At 49.8% G+C, this 22,218-nt stretch overlaps 1 protein-coding gene and 3 pseudogenes across 2 annotated transcripts in view; 3 read left to right on the top strand and 1 right to left on the bottom strand.

Moving 5' to 3' along the window:
* TSPEAR (thrombospondin type laminin G domain and EAR repeats) overlaps positions 1-22,218 on the bottom strand; it is a 140,422-nt gene that overhangs the window by 73,836 nt on the left and 44,368 nt on the right. The gene's annotated exons all lie outside the window — the stretch shown is intronic.
* LOC140848354 (uncharacterized) lies at positions 1,804-3,626 on the top strand (annotated as a pseudogene).
* On the top strand, positions 9,011-9,623 carry LOC140848124 (uncharacterized; annotated as a pseudogene).
* On the top strand, positions 12,510-21,695 carry LOC118967732 (uncharacterized; annotated as a pseudogene).

Raw genomic sequence — 22,218 nt, 5'->3', positions numbered from 1 at the left:
ATTATTTTCCCTCTGATTTAATCTCCAGCTGTATCCCTGGTGCTTCAGAGCTTCCAGGTCATGAGTCCCTCTCTGCCATCCAGTCTGCTATTAAATCTATATATATATATATATATATATATATATATATATAGAATTTCCACTTGTCCACTTGTTTCTTTTTACATATTTCAGTTTTATGATAAAACTCTCCATCATTATATCTATTCCCTTGAATAGATATAATTGTCCATCACAATTATTTTAAAAATCTGTCTGATAACTCCAACTCTGGGTCATCTCTGGGTTTGTTTCTATTGTCTATTTTGTCTCTTGGCCCTATTTCTTGGCATGACTACAATTCTTGGCTGAATGTATGCATCATGTATGAAAAATTCTAGCAGTTCTGGATGCATTTCTCTTCTTCCAAAGACATTCACCTCTCCCTCTGTCCAACAGTCTGAGTAGAAGCAGAAGACTTTAACTGATATGGGGTTGGGAGGCAGCCTCTGTAGGCTCTGGACTATGTCTGGTTTTCCATTCCTAGGATGTGGCTTTCCCAGGTCCCCAGTTGAGAGCTGCTCCTTGGCTAGTCTTCACTCCACATAGGTCTTCTTGGTAATGAGATTGAAAAATCCCTATGTGACTTTCTGCTGGCCTGCATGTCATGAAAATGTGACAAACACCTTGAGGGTTCACTCTTCAGTCCCTGAGCTCTTCTTGGAGCCTCCTATCTGTCTGGGGTCTGGTCTCCTGGTGTCCTCGCTGCCACTGCAGTCACACAAATCCCCATGTAATGTTCTCCAACCCCATAAGATGTCCAGGAGCCCTGCCTGGCTCCTCTACATCTTAACTGCAGTGTTCTTGCTGCCCAGTGTTTCCCCCTCACACCCCACATCAAGTTCACCAGTTGTACTTAAGGGAAAAGCCATTTGGAGAAAGCCACCTCACTGAAGTTTCCTCCCTCCAGTGATATTTGTCCATCAATTCTTAGTGTCAGCAGCAGCCTCCAAAAGCTTTAAACAGATGTTTTTGCATTTTATGCAGCTTTTCAAGTTATTCTCAGCAGGAATGTATGTCTGGCACAAGCTGCCTTGTCATAAAAAGAGATCTCCTCTCTCTCTCTTTCTCTTTCTCTTTCTAATGTACTTCGAGCCTATACCACAAGTTCCTATACTTCTGGAAGGGCCAGGAGCTGAGCACAGGAGGCCAGGCTCAAATATATATCATATTTATAACTCAAAATAAAAAGGATGACAGCTAAGCCCACAGTGTAATTTAATTCCTAGAACCCTTTTCTTGCCTCCCATAAATTTCCCAAAAGTCAAGAGGCACAGGGTAAGAACCACTATCAGACACAGAACGGCCAGGAAAGGTGATGACTTGAGCCCACAGACTTGATAGGGACACTCCACGGGCCAGAAAGCCTCCCCGGAGCACCCCCACTCCCTGGGCCCCGTGTGCGCTGGGCTGCGCCCATTCATCACTAACATATCAGGATCCCAAGAGCCTGCGTCTCCTGGGCTGCAGTGAACCACAGCTCCAGGCTGCACCTTGTTCGTCTCTTCATTCTCAGGCCTGGTGCCGTTTCCAGCATGTGAGAGGATTTGCTGCATGGGAATAAATTCATGCTTGGGAAGTAAAAGGATGGAGAGGATTTGAAACATGCATAGCAGAGAGAACCAGAGGACTTGGTGGCCACTGGACATTATTTGCAGAAGGAAGGGAGAGGCTTGAATGACTTTCAAGTGTCTGGCTGGAGTGACCCAAGGTAATTTAACAAGAAAATTAACAAGAAATTCTAAAGCAATCATTATTTTTCCTGTGGAGGCTCTGTTACGATGGCTCTGGTTAAGCTCACAATTTGCGGTGTTGGGGCTAAATGCAAATGGGAGTAGAAGCGCTTGCACAGATGTGGGTCCTGCAGCCTCACCAAGGGATCAGGCAGAAGACAGAGTGTGAACGCTCCATACGGGGAAATGGGAGGTTGTGCTGCCACACTGACCCACCTCTGCCTGCATGCACCTGCCCTAGTGCCCCCAGGGTGCTCCCTGCACCAGAGGAGGACTGGGGAGTCACAGTCAGTAAAGCTCTGGCCTCACCTGCCCCTGAGCTGCGCTTCTCCACCCAGGCGCTCTGGAGCCATGGCACCCTGACAAGCTGAGCCCCAGGTGTGCACAGGACTGGGCCCAGAGCTGGCAGAAGTGCAGTTAGAAATAGGATCAATGGCTGCTTCCTGCAGCCAGCTCAGACCCAGGACATGCCACTGCAGACAACCTCTTTCTACTTCAACATTATGTTCTGGGCCAGAGAGCTTATGATGCATCAACAGACACCAAAATACAACAGGAGTTTTATAGCTGAACACCTCGGAACAAAACAACCATGAATGATAGTTCTCTGGGCTCCAAACACCAAGCAGGAAGGGAACCTGCAGCGTGGGAGCCTGCAGTTGGGACAACACAAGCCAAGAGGGGTATAAAAGCTGGCACTCCAGGCACCTCACTCACACACACTCACACACACAGTCACACCACCTCCTCCAGCCCACCGCCCAGCATGGCTGCCTCCACCCTGTCCATCTGCTCCAGCGACCTGAGCTACGGCAGCCGGGTCTGCCTGCCCAGGTCCTGGGTCTCCTGCACAGGCCCCTCCTGGCAGGGGGACGACTGCCCCAAGAGCTGCTGTGAGCCCCCCTGCTGCGCCCCCAGCTGCTGCCAGTCCAGCTGCTGCACCCCGGCCCCCTGCCTGACCCTTGTCTGCACCCCATGAGCTGCGGGTGCAGCCCCTGCCAGTCAGGCTGCACCAGCTCGTGCACACCCTCCTGCTGCCAGCTGTCTAGCTGGCAGCCTTCCTGCTGCACCTCCTCCCCATGCCAGCAGGCCTGCTGTGTGCCTGTCTGCTGCAAGCCCGTGTGCTGTGTGTCCGTCTGCTCTGGGGCTGCCCCCTGCCCAGCAGCTCCCCTGTGCTACCAGCCCACTCCCTGCCCCCCGTCCTGCTGCAGACCCTCCTCCAGCATGTCCCTCATCTGCTGCCCAGTGTGCAGGCCCACATGCTATGCCCCCGCCTCCCCCTGCTGTGCCCCAACCTCCCCCTGCCAGCCCAGCTGCTGCTGCCCAGCCTCCTGCGTGTCCCTGCTCTGCCGCCCCGTGTGCGCCCGCCCCGCGTGCTGTAGCCCCGCCCCAGCCCAGAAGTCCTGCTGCTGAGTAATCTTCTTACAGGCCCCACCAAAGCTTAGGAGCTCACTGCCATCTGCACCCCCTGGGCTCCTCACTAAGAGCCGAGACATCTCAAGCACCCAACTCCCGGGCCTCTGCAGTGGACATTTGGGGTTACCTGTTCACCCACTGCGCATTCTCCTCCTCAAATGGCTCATCCATTTCCTCAAGCAGTGACTCCTCAGATCAGTGCGCCCTGCTCCCCAACAAGTCATGCCAGCTGGACTTTGCAGGCCTTTGGGGCTTACGCGGAGGGGAGGAGATGATGTACTCGCGGCTGCTCCTGGCCATTGCCCCGGACCCTGGTGTGGCCCCTGGGGGCTGTCAGTCCCTTCCAATAAATTCCTTTCCTGAGGAAGGTACCTGAATGCAGTTCTATTGTTTACAACAAAGACTCAGGCCTGATATTCTCCAACATGAGGCTGGCCCAGGATCATTCCCCAGAGTCACCACATCTCTGCCCTTTCAAAGGAGACCCCGGAAACCCCAGGACCCTGGGCATATGTATGTGCAAGGGATGGACGACTTCCAAGGACACAAAGGATATGGCCTGACAGTGATGCCTGCCCTGGGGAGGGACCCCTGTTCAGGGGTGACTCCCCTGACCCCAGAGGGTCTCCAGCCCTCCCACTCCAGAAGCATGAACCCTGCGGGTCAAGTGCAGAAAGGGGTCAGTGGGCCTGGGACACCATCCTCAGGCCTGCTCGCAAGGCCAGGACCCGGTGATGTCGGGGCACGGGGACTGTGGGAGGGCCCCCATGGGAGGAGGGCTCCTGGGCCCAGCTGTGTACAAGCACCTGGCTCGTGCCCACGGCAGCTCTCCCTCTGGCGTCGAGAGTTTGGGGCCAGGCAGAGGGGCCCGGCTGCCCAGCACCCAGTCACTCAGACACCGATCTCTGCAAGTCCCTGGCGAACGCCAGCTGACACCCCCTTGTCTCAGCCCCCCAGGGAGCCGAGTGTGTCCTGCACAGGGAGAGGCTCTGGGTCGGGTGCCGTGGCCTCTCCACCATGCCTGCCCCTGGGCCAATTTTGCTCTACGTGCTGAGTCCTGGGGGTTCTAGTGGATCATTGAAATTAGGGTGCTCCTGGGGACCCTGCCATCATCAGATTGGTAAAAATGCCTGCCTGGTAACAAGCACAGCCTGGAGTGTAGAAAAAAGATTTGCTCTGTGCTGTTGATAACATCCGGAAAAGCAGAGCCTGGGTGAACCTTACACCCAGGGAGGGCTCTCCTGGGCAAGGTCTGACCTTAAAAACAGGGTAAATGCCCTTCTGCAGGAGATAGGATCTTTAAACCACAGTGGGTGCCCAGAAAGGAGGAGCACACAGTGGCTAAACAACTGAACCAGGGAAACATCAATACAGATGAATCTCAGAATCAACACTGAGATTTCAAGATCCTGGTACAGATTGATACATAGAGAATAATGCACATTTAAAGGTCAGAAACACAAAGCAATATTGTGTATTCATGGCTACAAACGTCTTTGTTTAACCTACAGAAGCACATATGGGACTGTACACACCAGCCTCAGAACAGTGGGCGCCCCGAGGGCAGAGTGGGAGAGAGGGCGGGGGCTTCGGGGGCCTGTGATTGCAAATAGTGCAGAATGCTCAGATTTGTTCATGTTGATTCATAGATATATGCGTGTTTATTACATTATATTTTGTACTTTCTATAGTATTTCATAATAAAAATACTATCCAGAAAGGTAAAAAGATGTCATGTGGACCACATTCCTGAGCCAGATTCACTAAGATAAGCTTATAACAATAAAAAGAAAGTTTCTTTGGGAAAATGCAAAGGCACTTGCTCAAGCTGAGGTGAAAACAGAAAGTCAATAAAAGGCTCTTAGGAAATAAATGAAGGAAGTACTACACCTCAGAATGTGTAGGGTTTGGGTAAAGGAGTATGCAGGGAATAAATTAAACCCTTAAAGTCATACAGTAGCAAATAAGCAAGATTGAAAATAAATAAGATTTCAATTTAGAAAGTTAAAAAAACTTCCCAAAAGGAAGTAAAATAAATTAATAAAATTAATGTGTTTAAAATAAAGAAATAATGGATAGAACCAATAAAACCAAACATCCTTTCTGAAGACCTATAAAAGAATGTAAATGTTGGCAAATCTAAAAGAGGTAAGAAACATTAAATATGAAAACAGGCACATGAATGAAGATGGAGAAAATTTTAAATTATGAGAAAAATGTGTATCGTGAAGTCAACACAATAAAAATTTACAGGTGAGGGGGATCAGTTTCTAGGAAAATACCACTGACATCAATGCAGGAAAGGTAAAAAAAACACATGAATAAGTTAGTGACCACAGAAGAAACTGCAAAGATGGGCAAACAGTGTGTGTTGCAGTGCTTACGAGGTCCGGGTGTCGGTACAAACACAGACGAGGAGCAGTCCCCCCCACCACTGCCAGGGACTCACAGTTGGGGATCACTGCCGCCTGGGCGGGTATGGTACTGGGCAGCTGCCTATCTGTATGGGAAAAACACTTTGACCTCTAGCTCACACCAAACACAAAATTAATTGCAGGTGGGTCACAGAGCTAAGCGTGAAAAGTAAAATAATGGGGATCTAGAAGAATATGCAGTGGAATGTCTCATGATGGCTGTGGTAGGCAGAGACTTTGAAACTAAGGCATTAAAAACATTAAACATAAAGAAAAGAATCAATAAATTGGATGTCATTCACACTAAAATCTTGTATTCACCCGAGGACACCATGCACACACACAACACGCCCATGAGGGTGCCTCAAGTTAAAGGTTCCACCGCGCATCAGCAAGGACGTGGGACTGAATGCTCACACGCCTGCCAGTGGGAATATAACATGGCACACACACTCTGAAAACAGTTTGGCTGTCTCTTAAACATTAAACATATACCTCTCATGTGGTCCAAGCATTCCACTCCTGGCTATTTACCCAAGAGGAGGGAACACACATGTCCACACAAACAACTGTCCACAAACGTTCAGAGCTTTTTTTTTCAAACTGGCCATATCAACAGCTGAATGGATAAACAAAGTGTGACATATCCCCACAATGGAATACTACTCAGCACAAAAAGAAGCTAACCACTGATAATGCAACCCCACGCTGAGACCCCACACACATTTATATATCTCAATATACTGGGAGGAAGAAGTCACACCAAAGAGTTCATAATATGTAATGCCGTTTATGGGAAACTCTAGAAAAGGCAGATCTAACCTAGACCAGAAGGAGACCTGTGGTTTCCTGGGCCCAGGGTGGGGAGTGGGTGTGATTCACTGTAAACAACACACTAGAAATTTGGGGAGTGATGGAAAGGTTCTATATGTTGCTTATGATATTGATCACACAGGTGTATCCATTACCAAAGCTCAATAAATACAAACTTGAAATGGGTGGATTTTACAGTACATAAATCATACCTCAGTTAGGTTGACTTTTTAAAAAGGACACCATCAAGAGGATGAGAAAAACAAGCCCAGACGTGGATGCACTCTGTGTCATGCTCACATCCAGAGGCATGCGGAAGCTCACTTGTGCCATCCCGCGAGAGCTAATCATGCACACCAGCAACTTCATATTGGTAGCTATGGTAGGAGAATTTACACCATGGAAATCAGTAAATGCAACAAGTCAGGGCTTTTTTGTTTTTGCTTTATAGAGAGCCAGTTATTAAACAGTTACCAGCACACCACTGCATATATACAACAAATAACTCATACTTAGAATATATACTAAATTTATGTAAGTCATAAGAAGTACAAATAACCCTATTTTTTTAAAAGCAAGGGAAGATATCCAAATGTTCAATCACCAGCTTTTCTCATTAGGAAATGCAAATTGATGTGGTATTCCTAGATACTTTCCAAAATGGATAAAATTTGAAAAGAGTGATAATCCTCATGTTATACAGGATATAGAGTGACTGAAATTCATAAAATTGACTAGTGGAAATATAAATTTCTTTAGAAAGTTGTCAGATAATATATGCTAAACTGATGTATGCCTATCTAAGACCAGCCATTCCACCCCCATGTGTACACTGAAGAGAAATTCGTAAATATATCCATCAAAAACAGAACATCCAAGGATTTTTATAGCAGCATTATTAATAACCTGGAAATCATCCAAATTTCCATCACTGGGAAAGAGGATGGATAAATAATGTGTAGCATGGTTTGGTGCAATGATTTACAGCACTGCAAACAAAGAATGAACTGCTGATGCAGGCAGCAACACAGGTGCTTATCACACACCATGCTTTGTTGAGCAAAAAGAGCCATATGCAAAAGAGTAGATGGAACAGGTGAAACTAAACGGGGAGAGAAGGTGGAGTGGTGAAGGCTCCTTGGAGAGGAGGGTTGACTGAGAAAGAGCATGTGGGAATACCTAGAATTCTGAAGACATTCTACATATTCAATGACACTTCCTAAGGGAAAATTTCTAATGCAGAAGGCTATACCCAGCTAAACTATCAGTCAAGCATAAGGGCAGAACAAAGTCATTTTTAGTTATGCTATGTTCAATGGGTCCCATGCACCCATTTTCAGAAAACTACTAGAGGGTGTGCTCCAACAAAACAAGGGCAAAAACCCAGATGAAAAAAAGACACAGCATTCAGGAAATAAGACATCCATGATAGGAGAAAGATAAAGGAAAACCCAAAGATAATGGCGAAGGGAGATCCCTAGAAGGGATCCAACTGGGGGAAGAGCCAACAGGTATCAGCCCACAAATAAAAAGGACTCTGGGAGAGATGTTTCCAAAAAATGAATAAAGCTGATGGATTGCATGCTATGTTTGAACCTTTTGAGTGAGTGGAGCTTGTGGATAAATAAGTCAGAGAGTTTGGGCACAGTTTAATAATAGATACACAGAAACAATAAGCAAACACAGGAAGCAATTGTTAACTCTAAGAAAGGAAAAACACTAGCAAAAACAAAATATGCATAAGTAAGAAAATTAAATCTGGTTCCATCACACAGACCTGGCTATCAGCAATACTCACTTGATTAAAATAATACAGATTCTGACACAAATTTAACCAAATATTGGGGTGTTACTGCCTTCCAAAGCTGGGATGAGAGGAACTTTTTATGGGGCTGATGGAAAACAAGTGAGTGCTTTCCTCCATATCAGAAAACCAGCTCACCTTTAAAACCCAAAACTCAAGAAATAACAGAATATGCACATTATTTGGAAATTGTGAGATAAATGGGGGAACTAATATGGCATCTGGGATGGACACTGGGAGCACTGTGCACACAGAAGGGCTGTAGAGGGAGGAGGGAGGAGCTGCTCCCAGCTCACAGGGTGAATGGCCAGGCACAGAAACAAGATAGTAAGGGGATGGCAGAGGCCACAGGGTCCCGTCTGAGTCTGTACATGGAACAGGAGAGGGGGGAACTCTCCAAGCCAAATGAAGGAGGTCTGGGACACATGTGGAACATCTGCTGAGGCCAGAATTTACAAAGACGCAGCAAAAATGGAAAGAGGATCCAAGGGTTTCACAAACATATCTAACTCATGAGCCATTCAACCAACAGACAATGCATCTCAGCATTTGCTTTCAGACACACCTGACCAGCCAATACCAGACACACTCAAAAGTCATGGGGACAGTGTTACAAACATCTCATAGCAAATAGACTAATGAGAGTTGTCAGGAAACACTCTGAGTAATAACAAGAAAAGGGAAGGCATTGCACCCCAGAGAGGGGTTTAAAAGCCCTGACACCCAGAGCACCCCACTCACCCCCAACACTGACACCTCCAGCTACTCAACTGGCAGCACAAACCTCTAACATGGCCAACACCGGCTGCCCCAGGACTTGCATTATTAGTGCATCTACCCTGTCTGTCTGCTCCAGCAACGGGAGCTGTGGCAGCCGGGCAGAGCTGCTGCGAGCCCCCCTGCTGCATGCCCAGCTGCTGCACCCCACCCCCCTGCCTGACCCTCGTCTGTACCCCCATGAGCTGCGGGTGCAGCCCCTACCAATCAGCCTGCACCAGCTCGTGCACACCCTCCTGCTGCCAGCTGTCTAGCTGCCAGCCCTCCTGCTGCACCTCCTCCCCGTGCCAGCAGGCCTGCTGCGTGCCCGTCTGCTGTAAGCCCATCTGCTATAAGCCCATGTGCTGTGTGCCCGTCTGCTCTGGGGCTGCCCCCTGCCCAGCTCCCCTGTGCTGCCAGCCCACCCCCTACCCCCCGTCCTGCTGCAGACCCTCCTCCTGCATGTCCCTGCTCTGCTGCCCCACGTACACCCGCCCTGCCTGCTGCTGACCCACTCAATCCCCAGGCCAGAAGGACTCAGGCCCACCCTGGGACTGGCCCTCCGAGCCTCCCCTCAGTCTGGTCCTGACCTGTGTTAGGCGGCTGCCCCCCTCAGGACAGGGTCGCCCCCTGTGTCCACCATCCTGACCTGACCTCTGACCCCTGCCTCCCAGGAGGCACCTCCACCACCTCTGGGTCACCTGTCCTTCCTTCCCCATGTCTCTGCTCCTCGGGTCCCTGGACCTCCACTTCCAACCTCGGTTCCCCAGTAAACCCACTGCCCCACCTCACTGCCTCCTTTCCTTGGACACTCTTGGGGATGGGGGGTCTCAGGGTTTTGGCCAGACATTGTCTCCTCCAGCCATGAGTATTTCTAGGACCAAGGCTGGGAGCTCCCAGAGGGCACGGCTAACTGCTCGGGGCAGGGCCCCCAGGTGGAACCCCAACCGTCGCCCAGGGAGGCCACTGTTCCCAGGCTTCCCTGAGCCTGGGCGCCTGAGCCTTGCTGTGGTCTGGGGGCTCTCTTGGCCCTGGGCCCTTTCCTGCCACTGTCCCATTTGGGAAAACTGGCCCCAGAGTCACCTGCCAAGAAGTAGGGCCGGGGGCTCCACACAGCACAGGCTCTGCGGGCCCCTTGTGGACACCCCGTGGGTTCTGCCAATGAGCAGAAACGTGATGAGGGAGGGAGGAGCTGCTCCCAGCTCACAGGGGGAATGACCAGGTGTGGAAACAAGATATTCAGGGGGTGGCAGGGCCCACAGGGTCCCATGTGCTGCCCAAGGACCCCCCTGTAGGTCCAGATTCATCTGGGAACTTGAGGGACAAGGAGTCATGGCTTCACGTTTCTGTCTTCACTGACCCCCTGTACCCACAGAGCCATGTAGACCCCTTGCTGGGGAGCTAATAAACTTATGCGCTCCACTGTGGTGATCTTGCCTGCTGAGGGGCACAAGCCCGGCCCTCCCGGCACTCCTGGTGCGGGAGTCCATGCTGGCTCTGCCCCCTTCCTGGTCCCCAGCAGAACACCTACCAACCAGGGCCGGCTGGAGGACAGGGAGCCATGCCAGGGCCAGGCCGGACTGCCTACACTGACCCCACAGCTTTCCAGAGCACTGGGCGACATGGGGCAACCACACAGGGGCGACCCCCTCCAGGGCTGGTGGTGGCCCCAGTGCTGGCTCCCGTCTGGGCTGGGCTTGGGGCTCTGGGAACAGTACTCCTGTCCCTCTGCCCTGGGACTGTGGGCACACAGTGGGTCCCATTCACCAAGGCATTTAGAGGGGGTCCATACAGGCTTCTTTGAGAAGACATGGAGAGCAGCCCTCAAACAGTATGGGTACCTAGGATTGCACAGATGCTAAAGTGACTTCTCACGAACACAGGACAACACACAGAAGGCACGAAAGGCAAACCAAAGTGTGGGGGAGATACTTGGGAGGAAATATATAAATCAGAGAAGAAGGTGAAAGCCCCAGTAGAAAATAGGCATGACTACCTACTGACATGCAATGACCTCAGCTGGGCGGCCTTGAAAGGCATCAGCTCTGCCAGAAATCAGCCCATGCTGGTGAAAACCGCAGAGGGCACCATCCCACCTATCGCCCTGGTCAGGACAGTCAGACGGCAGCACCGTGGGCAGGTGCAGAGAGTGGGGTCTGCAGCTCACAGGGCCAGCAGTGCGAGTGGGCTCAGTCCCTCTTGGAGGAATCGGGCAGTGCCTTAGCCAGCTGGACGTTCTCCTGTCTCCCGGCCTGGCAGTTCTGGAGAATCGCCTGCATTTGTGTATAAGCTGCATTGTTTGTTACCGTGAAAAATTAGACATGACCTGAATATCCACCAGCAAGAGTGAATAAGCCGACAGTACTTTACAGTGGGAGTGAGTGCGTCTGAGGGACGCAGGCACACGTGCAGACTGCACAGAGTGTCACACCCCTGGCAGCCAGCTGCTGGGGGAAACATGCTTCCTCTAGGGTCTGAGGCACAAAGAGAGTCTCTCGTCTGGGGATGTGCACCTCAATAGTTTATGTGAAGAAACAGACAGTTGGGGGATGTTTTAAAAAAAACTTTTGCTGTGGATTTAACCTGGGATCTGCCACCAGATTAATCAGATGTCACTAATTCCATAGTAAAAGTCTTTTACACCCAACTATTTCCCTTGAAAATTTTCAAACCTCAGGAAAGTTGCCCACACACACAGGTGAGCACCTGGCATGCGTCCCCTCTTCCCCTGTGTCCCCCAATGCTGCTGTAGGTGCCCTGTGAGTCCTGGTCTCCAAGGGATCACCTGTGGGTACCAAACGCCACTGGCCGCCGTGTGCTTGAGCAGCAGAGCCATGTGCCCCCAGCAGATGCCAACATGCTGATCACACCAGAAACATCCGTGTCCACAGGGAGGGCAGGCAGGGCTCAGCCAGGTGGGGCCAGGAGAGGGGCAGACAGTATAACAGTGGCACCTCTAGACTGGGTTCAGCAATGCAAGCCCACCCTGCCAGGGGCTGCCCTCCGCCCTCCCAGGGCCCAGCCATTCTGCCCTGTCCTGGCCCCTCCCTCCCTCTGCCCAAGGCACCTTCCAGACTTGGTGTCCCTCCACCTCAGGACATTGGGACCCCTCCAGCCCTGTTCCCAGGGCCAGTGCTGGAGCCCAGGCCTGCTCTGACCAGAGCCCTGGGCCCAGCTCCCTCCTGTGATGGAGGAGCTCATGCACAGGGACGGGAGGGGTTGGCAGGGAGGGCACACAGGGAGCGGCACCACACAGCATGGTGACCACGCCTGTCCAGCTCACCAGAGCAGCCCACAGACCCAGGTCAGACAGCCGGCCAGATCACTAAAGCCCCCAGGCAGCACCGGGTCCCGGGGAAGACCAGCATCCCAGAAGACACACCACCTCACGCTTCTCAGGACCTGCCCTGAGGTGACAGGGGAGCCTGCTGCTGGGACAGGCCATGGAGGGCACAAAAGTCGCAGCCCAGGCACCTCACACTCACACTCACACACTCACACACACACACACCCTCCTCCAGCCCACCACCCACCATGGCCGCCTCCACCCTGTCCGTCTACTCCAGTGACCTGAGCTACGGCAGCCGGGTCTGCCTGCCTGGGTCCTGGGGCTCCTGCACCGGCCCCTCCTGGCAGGGGGACAACTGCCCCGAGAGCTGCTGCGAGCCCCCCTGCTGCATCCCCAGCTGCTGCCAGTCCAGTTGCTGCACCCCAGGCCCCTGCCTGAGCCTCGTCTGCACCCCCGTGAGCTGCAGGTGCAGCCCCTGCCAGTCGGGCTGCACCAGCTCGTGCACACCCTCCTGCTGCCAGCTGTCTAGCTGCCAGCCCTCCTGCTGCACCTCCTCCCTGTGCCAGCAGGCCTGCTGCAAGCCTGTGTGCCCGTCTGCTCTGGAGCAGCACCCACGCCCAGTCCCCCATCCTGTGCTGCCAGCTCCCCTCCCCCTGTCCTGCTGCCACCCAGTCCCCTGCGTGTCCCTGCTGCGCCGCCCCATCGCTGCTGACAGAACACGTCACTGAACCAGCTCCTCCTCCCCACAGCCTCTGGAAGCCCTGGCCTCCCAGCCTCCTGGGCCCACCCCACCCAGTTACAGCTCAGCCACAGCGGAAAGACTAGCCTCTCTGCCCCCAACTCCGCCCAGGCCTGGGGGTCTGAGATGCTCACAGGGCTCCTCCAGACCTGACCTTGACCCATGGGTGCCCTGATGGCTGCCCACCGTGCATTCCTGCTTCAGATCACATCCCTCCTGAGGGGCTGGTCCTGCAACAAGCAGTGTCATTCTCAGCCTCTGAACACCAATAAAAGCCGTTCCCCTCATTGGCCCTCTGTGTAGCCTGCATACACTGGGTGGTGGGAGGCAATGCAGTGATGCCTGGGCCCTCGGGTCCTCTTTATATTGCTGTTTTGGGGGGGTTGGGACCCCTGCCCGTGGCACCTGGAAGCCCATGTCTACCTCATGCCATCTGTCTGTTGTCCGGCCACCATCCCAGGTCCTGTGAGACCTCAGAAGCTTTGCTCTTGGGCAAGGCCTGTGGGCACCACCTGGACTCAGAACAAAGCCCTCAGCCCCTGTGGGCAAAAGCACGGCCCAGGTGCAGGGTGACCCAGAGGAGAGCACCACCCCAGTTGTGCTGGGTGGGAGTGTGGTGTGGGGGAGACTTTGGCAACCAACAGTCATCTCAGGACAGTTGGCATCCTGAGCTCACACACACAGATGCTGGGATGCCCGTGCTCCTGTGCCAGCCCTGCTGCTGGGATGCAGAGGGCAGAGAACAAGACACAGCCTTGCAGCTCCTGCCTGCTGGCTGGGCTGAGGGAGAGCGGGGGGAAGAGATGATCTCAGAAGGCAGGGGTGGAGAAAGCCCAGGGCGGTGTGCGAACACACGTGTGCTGGTGCAGCCAGATGCTGCGTCACGCTGGGAGCAGACCGAGGGGTAAGACTGTGGGGCACAGGGCACCCATAGTGGGTGGAAACCACAGGCTGCCCACCAGAGGCTCTGCATTGTGCTGCTAATGAGAGCACGGAGACCCACATTTTATATCCTTGCCAATTCGATAGGGAAAGATAGCTCCTTGTGGCTTCTTTGCCTACACACACCCCAGGGTGTGGACACACCATTACTGCTTGTGCAGAACCAGAGAGATGGGCATTTAAAGTCTCTAGTTTTGATTAGTACCAACACCACTGTGAGGGTTCACGCCACTGACTGTGTGCATGAGTGTACATTCTCATAGGGCCTAAACTCCTAGATGTGGGATTGCCAGGTTGAAGTGTTTGCTGACTTCAAATTCTGAGAAATACTGATAAATGCCCTCAACTGGACTTTTCAACATTGTGTCTTCTAAGAAGGGTGTCAGAAAAGACAGGGACCAGGGAACTTAAAGGGTCCACCTCCCAGAGAAACACTGAAGAGAACGGCAAAGCCATCAGAATCAACCGCATCTAAACTGTGGAGAATGGCCAAAGGTTTGTAGCAGCCACGGGGAGGCTTCATCATGAAGGGGCAGCTGCCGCCTGGCACAGGAGCTCTCCACTTGAGCAGACCCTTGCCGCACCCTGCATGCCCAGCTCAGCAGCAGCCTGTACTCCCGGTGAGGGTTCCTGGCAACTGGAGGGGCAGAGCAGACCTTGCCCTAAAAAGAGTGTGGTTGTCTGCTCTGACCCGTGGGCAGCTCCTTGGACTCACACACAAGGCTTGCCTGCATTTCTCCTGGCTCAGGACTCTCCCAAGGCAGGGAAGCAATTCAGGAGAATGTTTGTCCAATGAACCAGTCTCTGCTTCTGGGGAAATGATATTAGTTATGTCAAATGAAGACACCACAAAAAGCTTATGACAAAAATTAGGGAATGAGGTTTGGAGAAACAGAGCTTTCAGAGTTTCCACAGACTCCTGGGAGTCTAGAAGTGCCCAGTGTAACCATGAGGGGACATGTGCTCAGAAAGGACATGAGCAGACCCAAGGCACTCATCTGTGGCTGCACGTAGGGCCGTGACAAGCAGGAAGCAAAGGTGGAGGCGCAGCAGTAAACCACTCACCCGAGGGCTGCAGGCGTGCCCCAACACACACACAGAGCCCAGCTACAAAGCCGGAAAAAAATATTTTCTCGGCTCTGGTGTTTAAGGAACTCCATCAAGTCACTACCTGACCACTGAGCTAATGGGACAGTGACATTATGAAAATAGCTCAGAAGAGTCACTGAACAGAAAAACAACAAGCTACAGTAAGCAACAACAGCAAACTATACAGAAGGAGGAGAACCTGATTTCCAGAACTATCACATTGTAATAAAAATGTCCAGTTTTCAACGAAAGTTTTGAGGCATGTAATGTAAAAAGGAGGTATGTCCCATGCATAGGAAAAAAGAAATTAGTAGAGAATGTCTCTGAGGAAGCCCAGGGATTGAATTTACTAGACAAAGCTTTTAAATCTACTCTCTCCATATACTCTATGGGCTAAAGGAAACCATTGGCAAAGAGCTAATAGAGACCAAAGGAATGATGTCCACCAAATAGAAAATATCAATAAAGACACAGAAATATAAAAAAGAACCAAATACAAATTCTGGAATTCTTAAACCAAACACAATAACTAAAAGGAAACATCACTGTAAGGGCTCACTAGCACATTTGAGCAGGCAGAAGAAAGAATCAGTGAATATGAAGACAGGTCAATTGGAATTCCTCAGTCTGAACAGTTGATAGAAGAAAAGAACAGAGATGAGTGAACAGAGCTTAAGAGACCTGTGGGCACCATCAAGCATATCAACATACATTTAATGGGAGGCTCGGAAAGAGAAGGTACAGGGAAAGAAGCAGAAAAATATTTGAAGAAATAATGGCCAAAATCTTCCCAAATTTGAGGAAACATGAGTCTGCACATCCAAGAAAGTCAATGAGCTTCAAGTAGAATAAACTCAAGGAGATCCACACTGAGACACATTGTAATCAAATTATACAAAGAGAAAATCTTAAAAGCATCAAGAGAAAATATAAATAGGAACTTTATCATCAGAGAGGAATTCCTCATCTCATAGAGACTAGATTTCTCATCAGAAACTGTGAGGACAGAAAGCAGTGGAATGACATATTTAAAGTGATGAAAGAAAAATCTGTCAACCAAGTAGTTTATATTCAGCAAAAGTATCCTTCAAAAAATGAAGGAGAAATTAGGACATTTCCAGATAAATAAAAGATCAAGAATTCATCACTAGTGGACCTGCCCTACCAAAAATGATAATTCAGGCTGAAATAAAATGCACTAGACAGTAACTTGAAGTTATAGGAAGAAATAAAGACACCAGGAAAGGTGTCATCTTTGGTAGTTTGTATGATTATCAGGATTTTTTCCATTATGTCTAGGTCACCTAATTTTTTGGTGTGCAGTAGTTCATAGTATTCTCATATAATCATTTTTACTTATGTAAGAACACTAATGATGTTTCCTTTTAATTTATGATTTTAGTAATTTGAATCTTCTCTTTTTTTTCTTAGTGTAGCTAAAGGTTTGTCAATTTTGTTGCTCTTTTCAAAGAACCAGCTTTTGGTTTCCTTGATTCTCCCTATTGTTTATTTAGTCTTTATTTCATTAATCTGTGCTCTAAGCTTTCTGTCCTTCCTTCTGCTAGCCTTGGGGTTAGTTTGCTCTTCTTCTATTTCCTTTAGGTGAAAAGTTAAGTTTTTTATTTGAAATCTTTCTTTTTTAATGTAATTGTTGACAGCAATAATGTTGAGCAGTTTTCGCTGTATCCCACAAATATTGGTTTGTTGCATTTTCATTTGCATTCATCTCAAAGTATTTTCTAACTTTCTTTGTGATTTCTTCATTGACCCATTTGTTGCTTAAGTATGTCATTTAATTTCCACATATTTGTGAATTTTCCAGTTTTCCTTTTGTTAATGGTTTCTAGTTTCTTTCCATTGTGGTCAGACTTCGTATGATTTCAATATTTCAAAACTTACTGAGATTTGTTTTGTGGCTTAACAAAAAAATCTAGCCTGGAGAATGTTCCATGTACACTTGAGAATAATGTGTATCCTGCTGATGAGCTGAGTGTTTTACATATGTCTTAGGTCTTGTTGGCTTATACTATTCTATTTTATTATTGTTCTTGGATCCAGTTGTTCTATTATTTCATTTTTATTATTGGAAATGACTCATCAAAGTACTGCAACTGTCTATTTCTTCAGTTCTGTCCATGTTTGCTTCACATATTTTGGGGTCTGTTGCTAAGAGTGTATATGCTTATAACTGCTCCATCTTCTTCCTACATTAACCCCTTTATCAATACATAATGTCCTTAATTGTCTCCTACCACAATTTTTGACTCAAAGTCCATTTTGCCTGTGTTTGCTATAGCCACCCAGTTCTCTTTTGGTTACTAAATGCATGAAATATCACTTTTATCCTTCCACTTTCAATCCATTTGTATCTTTTGATCTAAAGTGAGTGAACAAACTGAAGAAAAAACAAACAAGCTGGATAGACATAAAACAAGTAATGAGATTACATCAGTGATCACAAATCTCCCCAAAAAGAAAATCCAAGGACCACATGGCTTCAATGCTGAATTACACTAAACATTTAAAGAACAATTAACACCAACCCTTCTCAAGCTTTTCCAAAAAACAGAAGATGAGGGAACACTTCCTAACTCATTCTATGAGGTTAGCATTATCCTGATTTCAAACCCAGAGAAACACAACAAAAGAAAACTACAGACCAATATTCCTTATAAAGATTTAAAAATCCTCAACAAAATACAATCAGACCAAATCCTGCAGCACATCAAAAGGATTATACACCAAAACCAAGTGGGATTTATCTTAGGAATGTAAGACTGATTCAACATAGGAAAACCAATCAGTGTAATGAACCACATCAATAGAATGACAGAGGGGGTAAATGCACATGATCTCAATTGATGCAGAAAAAGCACTAGACAAATGCCAACACTCTTTCATGATACAACCACTCAACAAAATAGAAATAGAAGGGAACTTCCTCATCATAAAAGAGGGCATTATGAAAAGCCCACAGCTACTATCATATTCAATGTTGAAAGACTGAAAGCCTTTCCCCTAAGATCAGGAATGAGAAAAGGATGCTCACTATTTCTATTCAATATTTACTGGAAGTTCTAGTCAGAGCAATTAGGCAAGAAAAAGAAATAAAAGACACTCAAATAAGAAAAGGAGAAATAAAACTTACCACAAAGCTACAGTAACCAAAACAGTTGTACTAGCATAAGGACAGAAAAATAGACTGATGGAGTAAAATTGAGAGTCCACATACAATCTATGGTTAATTGGTTTTCAGCAAGAGTGTCAAAATCATTCAATTGGGAGAGAATAGTCTCTTCAACAAACGGTGCTGGAATGACTGTGTATTCACATGCAAAAAAAATGAAGTTGAACCCCACCTCACACCATATATAAAAATTAACTAAAAAATGGGTCAAAGACCTAAATATGAGAGCTAAAGCTATAAAACTCTCAGAAGAAAGGAATAAATCTGCATGATCTTGAATTTGGCAATGGTTTCTTAGATATGACACCAAAAACCCAAGCAACAAATGAAATCAATAAATTGGACTTCATCAAAATTAAGATGTTTTGTGTATCAAAGGACACTGTTAAGAGAGTGAAAAGATAACCCACAGAATGGGAGAAAACATTTGCAAATCACAATTCTTATAGAGGTATAGTGTCCAGAATACATAAAGAATTCCTGCAACTCAATCAAAAGACCAAAAATCCAGTGAAAAATGGGCAAAGCACTTTGATAGACATTTCTCCAAAGAAGAACACAAATGGCCTACAAGCACATGAAAGGAAGCCCAATATCACTAGTTGTTAAGGAAATGCAAATCAAAACCTCAATGAGATGCCACCTCACACACACAATAGTGGCTATAATTAAAAAAACAACAAATGTCTGGGAGTATGTGGAGAAATTGGAATCCTTGTACACTGCTGGTAGGAATGGAATATGGTACAGCCACTGTGTTAAATGGTCTGGCAGTTCCTCAAGAGTTCATCAGTGAGTTATCATATAATCCATCAAATCTACTCCTAGATATAAACTCAAAAGAATTGAAAAGATGTGTTCAAACACAGCTTGCACAAAAATGTTCACAGCAGTACTATTCGCATTAGCCAAAAGGTAGAAACAACCTAAATGCCCATTGACTGATGAATAGGTAAATAAAATGTGGTATATCCACATGATAGATTATTCATCCATGAACAGGACCAGAGCACTGATACATGCTACAGTGTGGATGAACCTGGAAAACACTAGGCTACGTAAAAGAATTCAGACAGAAAAACCCCATATTGTAGGATTCCTGTTATATGAAATGTGCAAAGCAGAGAAATCTGTAGCTAGACAGAAAGCAAACTAGTGACTGACAGGGCTGGTAGTACTGGATTTCCTTTTGGACTGACAAGAATGTTCTGGAACTAGATAGTGGCCATGATTGTACATCATTGTGACTGTACAAAATGTCACTGAATTGCACACTTTAAAATGGATCTGTCGTAAATTTTATACTATGTTATCACGATTTCAAAAAGTCACACCTGCTAAGGGTTTCTGGGAGTGAAGCCCCACGCTCAGCAGCACTGGGAATGATCAATACTGTAAATCTTGGTTGATCTCACAGGTGGGACATTCATGCTTAATTTGAGAAACATTAATTATCAATGAGATCAAGTAGCTTTCCATATGCTTATTGGAAATATGAATGTTTTGGATTTTGTATGGGCTTCTTTTATATCTTTTCCTATTCTAGTTGCAAGGATTTCTTAATTTTCATGTTAACCTTTCATCCATCACAAATATTGCAAGTATCTTCTGCCAGTTCAATATCCTCATTTTGTACCCAAAAAAGATTCCCTTTGGGTTTTGATGGAAATTATGCTGACGATGAGTTGTCCCAGAGTTTCTCCATATTACCTTCACTCCATAGCCCCTCCTCCAGATCAAATCCCATTGCACGCTTAGGCGGGCCCTGACCCGCAACCTGCCTCCCCCGGATGATGGACCACGGGCTCCAGGGGACGTGCTTTAGGACCCAAAAGTCAGTCCCTGAATCTGTTCCTCCTAACAAACCAAGGACCTCAGGCCTCACTGGAGCACCCCTTCTGCTTCATGCGGAGGGGCCCTCTCCATACTCAGGCCTCACCCTCCTTGCTGTCCTTGGTGGGCACAGATCAGCGAGGTTCCCGGAGCCCTCTGAGGAGGGTTCTGTCCCCACATTGCCTCTTTCCCAAACCGGGCACCTCCGACCTCTTCTCTTCCCCCTCACAGGCCAGGCCAGCTGTCCCAGGGGAGGGCCTGTGCACAGGAGCCCACACGGAGCACAGGGCCTACACCTCGAGCCATCACCTGGAGCCTCGGCACATAACCTGCCCACTGGAAGCCCCGTGGTCAGCCACAGGGAGGCTGCACCTTCCCTCTGGGTATCTCTGCAGGGCCCAGGCTCAGGCCAGGAGGGCCAGCCTTGCCCAGCCCCATCTGACTTTTACGAGCTGAGCGAGAACATGTCACGAAAACAAAACTGGCCCTAATGACAGCCCTCACAGTGCAAAACACCATCTAGGGAGGGACAGCGTGTCCTGCGGGGGCAACACATACACCTGGGAGGGGTATAAAAGCCCTGGGCACACTGCACGCACACACACACACACACACACACACACACACACACACACACACACCTCCAGCCCACCACCCACCATGGCCATCTCCACCCTGTCCCTCTGCTCCAGTGACCTGAGATACGGCAACCGGGTCTGTCTGCCCGGGTCCTGGGGCTCCTGCACTGGCCCCTCCTGGCAGGGGGACGACTGCCCCAAGAGCTGCTGCAAGCCCCCCTGCTGTGCCCCCAGCTGCTGCCAGTCCAGCTGCTGTGCCCTGGCCCCCTGCCTGACCCTCGTCTGCACCCCTGTGAGCTGCAGGTGCAGCCCCTGCCAATCAGCCTGCACCAGCTTGTGCAAACCCTCCTGCTGCCAGCTGTCTAGCTGCCAGCCCTCCTGCTGCACCTCTTCCCTGTGCCAGCAGGCCTGCTGCATGCCTGTGTGCTGTGAGCCCATGTACTGTGTGCCCGTCTGCTGTAAGCCCGTCTGCTGCAAGCCCGTCTGCTGCAAGCCCGTGTGCTGCAAGCCCATGTGCTGTGTGCCCGTCTGCTCTGGGGCTGCCCCCTGCCCAGCGCTCCCATGCTGCCAGCCCACCCCCTGCCCCCCATCCTGCTGCAGACCCTCCTCCTGAGTGTCCCTCATCTGCCGCCCTGTGTGCAGGCCCGCCTGCTGCATGCCCGCCTCCCCCTGCTGTGCCCCCGCCTCCCCCTGCCAGCCCAGCTGCTGCCGCCCGGCCTCCTTGGTGTCCCTGCTCTGCCGCCCCACGTGCGCCCGCCCCGCCTGCTGTGGCCCCGCCCCGGCCCAGAAGTCCTGCTGCTGACCCCTCCCAGACCTCCTCCAGGGTCCTCTCTCCAGCAGGAGGCCAACTCTCAGCTCCCTGCTCCCCTCTGACTTCCACCACCACGCGGGCAGGCAACCCTTCCTCCTGATGAGCTTGTGGCTCTGGGACCTGGAATGCTGCCAGGTCCATCCTGATGCCGGCGGAACAGGGACACCCCAGTAGCTCCCCCAGTGCCCCTTGAGTCCCAGCATGCTCCCCAAGCCTCAGCAGGCCTGGCCCCACCCCAGGCAGTGCTGTCACCCCGAGTCCTAATAAAGCTTGTCTCAAGCTGACCTTCTGTCCTGTCCATGGACATACTGGGGCAAGTGTGATGGGGAACACCTGGTGCTGGCATCTGTGAACCCCACAGACCAAGCCCCTTCTGAGCCCTGTGGGATCCCCAACCCCTGACGCCCTGCACACCTCAGGAAACTGCCTCTGGGACCAAGGCCAGGGGTTGGGGACACAGTGATCCCCTGCCCCATCCCCCAACCCTCAGCAGCCATGGGCCTCTTCCCAGCCCAGAGGCTGCCCCCAGGCTCAGGCGGCCTGTCCATGCCCAGTCCCATATCCAGCAGCCTTGCCCACCCAGTTGCCACTAGGGAGACCAGCCCAAGGACCACAGCATCTATTCCGGCAGCCAGCAAGGCGGCCTCTGCCCCAGCCGGTCCCTGACCCCTGCCAGCAAGACATGGGGCCCACAGCCTCGGCTTCTCCTGGGTGTTCTTGGGGTGGCTGCTGGGTCCCAGCCAGGGTGTGGATGGCAGTCTGCATCGGCTGAGGA

The sequence above is a fragment of the Manis javanica genome, chromosome 3 (genome assembly GCF_040802235.1).
Source record: "Manis javanica isolate MJ-LG chromosome 3, MJ_LKY, whole genome shotgun sequence".
NCBI lineage: Eukaryota > Metazoa > Chordata > Mammalia > Pholidota > Manidae > Manis > Manis javanica.
The sequence above is the reverse complement of the archived record's forward strand: the minus strand, read 5'-3'. Positions and strand labels throughout refer to the sequence as shown.